Here is a 9,293-nt window from a genome sequence, read left to right on the forward strand (position 1 = left end):
CCATCTGTGAAGCTATGGGGAAGAAGCCACCCAGGCTAGGGTGAGGCTGCTTTGCTCTTACTCATGTCCTTGGAAGTAGCCCCTTACCCATGCCCTGAAGGTCTACTAAACCCAACAGTTCCCCAGCTTGGACTCTGGTAGAATCGTGCTTTGGTCTGTTATCACGGCTCTATCCGGGGAGCAGCAGGAGTTTGCTTCTGTCTCCCCAGAAAACGTACTCGCACAGTACCCAGGCAAAGATGCTGGATTTCTCTACCACCAGGTGGGGTTTTTCGCTCTCGCTCTCTCTCTCTCTCTCTCTCTCTCTCTCTCTCTCTCTCTCTCTCTCTCTCTCTCAGAAGCTGTAGGGGAATTGTCACTTCAGTGAAGGGCATGCCTAAGGAAGCTGCTACAGGGAAATCGAATTACCAACATCTTCATTCTTCAGGCATTGTCTGTGGTTTGCCCCCAGGATCTCTCCATTAACACCGAAAAATATTTGTATGTTCCCTCACTGAAGCCTTTAAGACATCCACAGTCCCATGGGAAGAGAGGTCTGAAGGACAGTAGGGTAAAACCTGAAGTGGGCATCTTCACACTGCTGTCTCCTGGAGGTTTTGTTTGTTTGAATAAAAAATGTAAATACGGCCTGACTGTAGTAGGGCTGCAAGTGTCCCCACTTGGTGAGCTAAAGCTTGGTCTTTGAGAGCTCATTCGATTTATTGTGTGATGCACACCCTTCACGAATCCATAGCAAACCAAGTTCCGAGGACCATGAGCACTTGGAGGGCAGCACTGACCCGGCTGTCAGCCCTCCTCAGGTGGATGAACTGTTCCTAGCCAAGACCCCAGCCACAGCCCAAGAGTGGCACACCCCAGAAGCGGAAGCTTAGGAATTCTCCCATCACCCATGCAGCTGATCTTCTTAATCTCACCCACCCTTCACCACCTCAGCTATCCCAACTCTGATAAAAGAAGACTTCCTCGACACACCAGATGCCTCCAGCACTGTGGGATTTTATTCATTATGAATACGGAGCTGGGGATGCAGCTCAGTGACAGAGGGCTTGCCTGAGTGTGCAAAGCTGTGCATCTGATCTCCTAGGGAGAGGGGTGGGGTGGTGAGCAAAACACAGGGAGGGAAAGGAGCGGGGTCCTCCTGGGAGGGAGGAAAAGCATCAGACCACCTTATACTGGCTTCCAGCCAGTTTTTAGTGGAGTGGTCCTCCCCATACAATCCCAAGAGGCTCTCCCTGCCTCCCCTGGTTCTCACCGGTTGTCCCTCAGTGGCCGCTCTGTGCCTCTTGTTCGTCATTCTCAGACAGTGCTCGTTGTCCATGTCTCTCCCAGTGCGTGTTAGAATCACCTGACAGCCACCATTTGTAAAGAAAGGCCTCCAGTGTCCAGCTGCTGCCAAAGACCATGATGCCAGACTGCCTGAGAGTTCGTCCTGATGTGTGTGAGAGAGAGTGAGTTCTTCAGCATCCTAGTGTGTGTGAGAGAGTGAGCTCTTCAGCATCCTAGTGTGTGTGTGAGAGTGAGCTCTTCAGCATCCTAGTGTGTGTGAGAGAGTGAGCTCTTCAGCATCCTGATGTGTGTGTGAGAGTGAGCTCTTCAGCATCCTAGTGTGTGTGTGTGAGAGTGAGCTCTTCAGCATCCTAGTGTGTGTGTGTGAGAGTGAGCTCTTCAGCATCCTAGTGTGTGTGTGTGAGAGTGAGCTCTTCAGCATCCTAGTGTGTGTGAGAGTGAGTTCTTCAGCATCCTAGTGTATGTGAGAGAGAGTGAGCTCTTCAGCATCCTAGTGTGTGTGAGAGAGAGTGAGCTCTTCAGCATCCTAGTGTGTGTGTGAGAGTGAGCTCTTCAGCATCCTAATGTGTGTGAGAGAAAGCCAGCTCTTTTTTTTTTTCAGAGCTGAGGACCGAACCCAGGGCCTTGGGCCCTCTAGGCAAGTGCTCTACCACTGAGCTAAATCCCCAACCCCTATTTATTTATTATGTATACAGTATTCTGCCTGCATGTGTCCCTGCAGGCCAGAAGAGGGCACCAGATCTCATTACAGGTGGTTGTGAGCCACCATGTGGTTGCTGGGAATTGAACTCAGGACCTCTGGAAGAACAGTCAGTGCTCTTAACCATTTAGCCATCTCTCCAGCCCCGAGAGCCAGCTCTTAAGGTCACTGTAGTGAGAAAGGAGCCAGGTTGGAGAATGCTGAATTTAACATTATGAAAAAATTTATTTTAAAATATTCATTTCTTGTCACCTCTCTGAGTCCAGAACAGTAGTGACAATAAATATCAATGCTTGGGTTTGAGGCTGACCCTTAACAGCAATATCACAGTAGGTGTTTAAGTTCCTAAAGCAAACCACAAAGCTTAGACTCTTGACACCTGACAAACGGTAGATGTTTGTCCCTTCTCTGTATCATCATAGGCTTTCCTCTTGAGCAGGGGCTGCCCACACAGCATCTCAAGAGGCTTGCTACATGACTTTCAGTATGTTGTTCCAGTAGATCCAGCCTTGACCCCCCACCCTGATGTTACCCAAGCCATCTCTAAGATGGAAAATTAACTCCAGGAAGAAAGTGTGAAGTAATGTGGAGAGGGAGTATGAGAGGACAGTGAGACATCCTGGATTCCCTGTAGCTGCTCTGGCCAGAAGTTCACACAGCCATAGTTTCCCATGCAGACTTTGGAATCACACAGCTCTTCGCCTTCTTCCTCGTATAGCCATCTTGCCTCAGTACCTCTACATGACCCCTCTTAGGTTGGAATACAGCCTACACTGATCCTATATGTCCAGATCTTAACTCATTCCGGACACTACTTCCAAATAAGGCCACATTCACAGGAACTAGGGGGTTAGGACTTAAATATGTTTTGGAGGTTCACAATTCAACCCACGACACAAATCCTCCCTGTATCTCTGACTTTTGGAGGACAGGTGGGGGTAGGATTGCAAACAGTCTCCCAGGCCTGGGAAGGGCCAGCACCCCAGCTCACATACTGGCCGGTGCATCAGACATTCCCTTAGCTTTATCTGCTTTTCTTCTAATGCATCTTTCTGGATAGCAGAGGCCAGAAAACTAAAGCTCTGACTTCCAAGATTCCATTATAGCCAAAAGTCATGTTTAATTCTATTTTTAAATCCATCAAGATGAATAAGACATTTAGGAATAATTTAGCAAGAAAAGAACATAATGTATATTCTGATAATTCCACAATATTGGTGGGGGCGATCAAAAGATTCCTAAATCAGAGGAAAGACACCGTGTTCATGAGTCAGAGACATAACATTGTTGAGATGGCAAGATATGCAATACTGATGAACAGATTCAATGCCAGACATGGTAGTGCATGCTTTAATCCCAGCACTCGGAAGACAGAGGCAGGTGGATATCTGTGAGTTCAAGGTCAGCCTGGTCTACATAGTGAGTCCCAAAACATACAGGACTACATAGTTAGCCCCTATCTCAAAAACAAAAACAAGCAATTGAAATCAATATAACATCTATAAAAAACATTAAGTATAAGTCCTCCATGTGATACATCCCTGAAATCCTAGTAACCAGGAGGCTGAGGCAGGAAGATCATGAGTTCAAGGCCAGCCTTGGATATATAGCAAGTTCTGGTAATAGAATAAAATAAAAATGAAAACCTCTGTTGAATTGTTGGTAGAAATGCACAAGCTAAAATTCATATGGAAACACAAGGGATCCAGAGAAACCAAAGCAAAACTGAAAGACCAGTACCTCCTGGTTCCAAAACTTCCTACAGAAGCTAGACAATGTGGCAAAGAGCAGACGCACAGATCAATGAACAGAGCAGAGTCCAGAAATAAAGCCTCACATTTACAGCCAGCTGGTATTTACAGTGCTACCAAAATAACTCAATTGAGAACGGACAGCGTTTTTAACAAACCGCACTGTGACAACCAGACACTCACATGTCAAAGAATGGAACTGGAGCCCTGTCATATCATATACAAAAATAACCTCAAGACAAATCAAAGACCTAAATGTAACAGCTGAACTAAGAATAAAATAAAAGCTTAAGTCTTCATAGCCTGGGACTTGACAATGGTTTCTGAGATAGGACATCCAAACAGACAGGAGAGAAAAAAAATAAAAGATACATTGAATTTCATCAAAATTTTAAAACCTTTGTGGTTCAAGGGACATTTTCAAGAAAATGTTCCAGCCTGGTGCTTCAGGCCTATAATCCCAGCTATAGAGAGGTGAAGGCAGGCTGATCACAAGTTCAAGGCCAGCCTCAGCCACAGGGAGCTCAAACCTGTGTGATTTAGGGAGACCCTGGGTCAAAATAAAAGGGGGAAAGAGGAATGTAGCCTGGTGGTGGAGAGCTCCCTGAGCATGTGTGAGGATCTGGGTTCAATCCCCATTTCAGAAACAGGGACAGAGAAAACCACAGGAAAAAAACACTTTCAATCACACATCTGATAAAAGTTTGTATCTAGAATATACAAAGAACCCTTACAACCCACCAACATAAAGGCCAATAGCCCAATTTAAGATTCACAAATTTTCTGAACAAATATTTCTCCAAGAAAGGTATAAAAGTAGCCAACAGTACATGAGATGTTGTTTGGTGTCATTAATCACAAAGGAAATGTAAATCACAAGATGTTACCACATACCCACCATGATGGCCACAATTTTGAAAAGCTGGTAAAGTGTTGTAGGAAATTATAAATTTTGTACATGACCAATGGGGATATAAAATGTTAAGGTGGGGCTGGAGAGATGGCTTAATGGTTAAGAGCACTACCTGCTCTCCCAGAGGACCTGGTTCAGTTCCTACCACCTACATGGTAGCTCACACCTGTCTGTAACTCATTCCTGCCTGAGGATCTGACATCCTCAGCTGGCCTCCACAGGCACTGCATACACATGGTGCACATACATGTAGGTAAAACACCCATACACATAAAACAAAATAAACTAATATTTAAAAAATTAATGAATTTTTTTTTAATGTTAAGACCTCTTTGGTGAACATTCCAGATGTTCTTCAGAGATTGAACACAGCTATCACATAATACAGGAATTCCACAACTAACCATGTACATAAAACATAAAAACGTGTCCACACATGAACTTTTACATGTATGTTCATAGCAGCAATATCCCCAAGAGTCAAAAACGCTAAAAATTAGGAGATGAAGAGTGACTGAATGCAGGCAATGAATACAAGTTATAAAAGATATAAAGTTAATTGTCTTTCTACTTCTAACTCTATCATGGACTTTTCATTTTGGGGTAACAGATAAGTGCATCAAAATACACTCAATAGTGAAAGTAAAATCCAATGGGAAACTCCACAGTTTCTGTTCCAAATGGCTACTCTAACTGTAGAGAAGTTCATTGAGTTGTATGGTCTTTGGGTTCAATTAATTTCATGTGTGGTATCTTCTTATGTACAACATTTTTATAATAAAGCTTAAAATATTTTAAATGCAAACAATCAAATGTTCAAGAACTGATGAACAAACAAGATGGAATATTATTCCATAAAAAAATGAAATACTACACAAGCTACTACATGAAGGAACCTTGAAAACATTATAATGAATGAAAGAAGACAGATACAAAGAATCACATAATATATGATTCTTTTCATAGTAAATTGAGAGAGCCTACAAGGATTAGTAATGGGTTTTCTTTGGGGGTTGTAGTGGTTTGAATAGGAATGGACCCCACATGCTCATGTGTTTGAATGCTTGGTCATTAGGGAGTGGGGTGACTTAACAGGGATTAGGGATTAGTGTAGCCTTGTTGGAGGAAGTGTATCACTATGGGTGGGCTTTGGGGTTCCAAATGCCCAAGTTAGGCCCAGGGTCTTTCTCTGACTGCTGCCTGAGGATCCAGATACAGAACTCTCAGCTCCTCAGGCATCATGTCTGCCTGTGTGCGACCATGCTCCCTGCCGTGACGATAATGAACTAAACCTCTGAGAGTGTAAGCCAGCCAGCCCCAAGTAAATGCTTTCTTTTAAAAGGGTTGCGCCTTTAATCCCAGCACTCGGGAGGCAGAGGCAGGCGGATCTCTGTGAGTTCGAGGCCAGCCTGGGCTACCAAGTGAGTTCCAGGAGAGGCGAAAAGCTACACAGAGAAACCCTGTCTCGAAAAACCAAAAAAAAAAAAAAAAGGGTTGCCATAGTCATAGTTTCTCTTCACAGCAACAGAACATTTGACTAAGATGAGGTAATGAAAATGCTCAAAGTTGATTGTGGTCATAGGCACACAACTCTGAATATGCTAAAGGTCGTTGGATATACACTTTAAGAAAATAAATGTTATAGCATGTGAACTATATCCCACTAAAGCTATTATCCTTTGAAAGTAATAATACTCTGAGATATTTATTGTTCAGCAACAAAGGTAAGTCACAGGACAACAAACATCGTATGATTTCATTTACATAAATAGAAAGGATGATATTTGTGTGAGTTTTAATATTTTATAATCATTTATTCAGATATTGCCTTTGTAATTTTGAAAAGGCTTAATTATCACAAGATAGCAATCCTAATATGGAAAAATAGGATTAGTAGTGAGGAAATTCCAAAGGGACAAGCAAGCTTTAGAGGAGTTCCAACCAATTACAATGCACAAACCTTATTAACACTTATTTCAGTGAAGAGAACCTTGTTTATAGGATGTTGTAAAATTTTACTAACAGACTCTTGCTGTTATTCAGGATCTTCATTTTTTTTTGAGACATGACTGTTTTGATTACATTTTTTTAAAGAATTCTTTGTTTTTCACAGATAGATGCTAGTATATTTATTGTTAAAACATTTTCTATTTGCTTCAAATTAAGGTGTAGAAGAGCACGTAGAATATAGATGGAATAGCATAGCCTTGGGTTGTCAAGCTGGGTGATAGATTTAAGAGGTTCCTTATGTCCTTCACTCTCTCTTGGTATTACTTGAGGTAGGCATGATGCATCTTTATAAGAGAAAAGAGAGATCAAGATACAGTGCACGTGTAATTAACAACATATTTTCAAGTATAAGAGAAAAAAAACCAACAGTATGATTGAATTTAGTATGTAACTTCCAGACACTGTCAGGCATTCTAAAAGCATAAGCAAAGATACAAGTTATCTGAGTGGCATTTAATAAATGCAAACTGACATACTGAGCCTCCATCCTTAGCAGATTAAGAATGTACATACACAGAGTATATGCGTTCCAGTAAACTGACCAAATAATGATTATAGAGGAAGTCTCAAATTCTAAAGTTTTGAGAACACACAGACCATGTTCTGACACAATCATTGATCATGAAAAGATGTAATGAGAAGGGAACCATATTCTTGGATGGAATCATCTAGCACTCACTGTAAAGGCATCTAGCCCCAATCTAATCCTTCACTATTGTAGTGTGAATTCATTCTACAATGTGTGAAAAGATCAAATGTGCAAATGGCAAAGTGGAACTTGTTCTGTAAGATACTCAACTATACAATAAGGCCATAGAATTTTTCACAACCACGGTGTTGGCTTGAACACAGACCGACAGAACAATGGAAGCAGAGAGACATCACACTCCAAACCATGAATTTAAAGAACAGCGAGTGAAAACTAGGCACTGTGGTGGAATAGAATGAGAAGCGATCCCGCAGTCTGGCAAAGAGTAAAGCCAGGGGCTCCCGACAGAGTGGGGGCCTTCCATGAAAAGTCAGTCCAAAGATGGAAGAAAACATCTCTCTGAGCTAACAATGGAAGTTTTCCTAAACAAGACCTGAAAAGCTTAAGTCCCTAGGTAAACAAAGGGAGGGGTTAAGCCTTCAGTTCTAAAGAGATGGCTTAGAGGCTAAGATCCCAGTGGCTCACAATAATCCTTAACTCTGGTTCCAGGAGATCCAACTCCCTCTCCTGACTCCACGGGCACTGCACGCACATACATACACACAAGCAAAACATCTACATACATGGGAAAAAAACTAAAAACATTTTTAAAGACTACAAATTTCTATTCAACAAAACAAAATCACAAAGTTGATGGACTGAGAAGAGGTGCTTTTAGTACCTCAAATTAAAAAAGGATTAGGGGTTAAAATAAACTATATAAAGAATGTCTGAAAATCAATAAGAAAAAGCCAGCAACTCTCTATATAAATGGTAAAGTACTTAAGCGATCTATAGGGAAGCGCACAGTGATAGCAAATATATCAAGGAAGACTCAAAGTCAGCAGATACTGTCAAATATAAGCAAGGCACTGGGAGAACGGACAGAAGTGAGCCAGACATGGGTGCCAACACAGACGGACGCAGACCTTCTGGAACACAATCTGAATGTACATTATGAACTGGAATGTGTCTACATCCCATAAAACTCAGAAATCACATTCCAGGGACTAGATGATTGAAGGAAATTCCCACCCAGGGCTATTAGGAGATGGGAAGGCTGTTCATCACAGTGTGTGTCATGGGTGTGGGCGTTGGAGGCAACTCAGATCCATCACCAGAGAACAGATGAGTCAAATGTACTGAGTATATATCAGGAAGTACCAGGAAGTTCTCCAGAAAGCAGACACTGAGAAGCTGAGATGGAGTTAGATTTTCTAGGGAGCTAAGACCCGAAAAATTAAAGAAAAAGAAACCAAGTTTGGCCTGGGGAACCAGAAGACTTGACTATCTACCAAGTCTCTTCCAGTGCCCAGAGGAGCTCAGGAGCAAAGATGGCCTGATGGGGAGGGAAGCAGAAGGTGGAGAGCACCTGGCCCCTGCTCCTTAGTCATGGCTCGGGGAATGCAGAAGACAGAAGGGACTCATTCAGAAACCAAGGCAGACTTCAAAGAGACTACATACACACAGCCCTGTAAAATGCAAATTAAAGCCACATGAGATTCCAAAGCACATCAATTAGAATAGTTAACTTAATAGTGGGCTGAGGAGACGGCTCAGCAGGTAAGAGTACCTGCTGTGCAAGCACGAGGACATGAGTTCAGATCCCTGGTGCCCACATAAAAAGTAGGACATGGCCACAGGAGTGCCTAAGGCCTCAGCACAGAGACCGGTGGATCACTGGGGCCCACTGGCTCTCGGTGAGAGACCCCATCTCAAAGGAACATGGCATAGAGTAGCAGAGCAGGAACACTTGGCATCCTCTGACACTCAAACACATGCACATACCACACACATATACCACACACGTGAAAAAACTTACGATAGCATCAGCCAATGAGGAATTCTGAGAAACTCAGTCTGCTGTATCCCGCTTAATATAAACAAAGAACCTGACAGCTTTTTATAGACTAAACACTCGCTTATCATATGGTCCTACAACCA

The sequence above is a fragment of the Peromyscus californicus genome, unplaced genomic scaffold (assembly GCF_007827085.1).
Source record: "Peromyscus californicus insignis strain IS unplaced genomic scaffold, ASM782708v3 Scaffold_6__1_contigs__length_162567912, whole genome shotgun sequence".
NCBI classification, from domain to species: domain Eukaryota; kingdom Metazoa; phylum Chordata; class Mammalia; order Rodentia; family Cricetidae; genus Peromyscus; species Peromyscus californicus.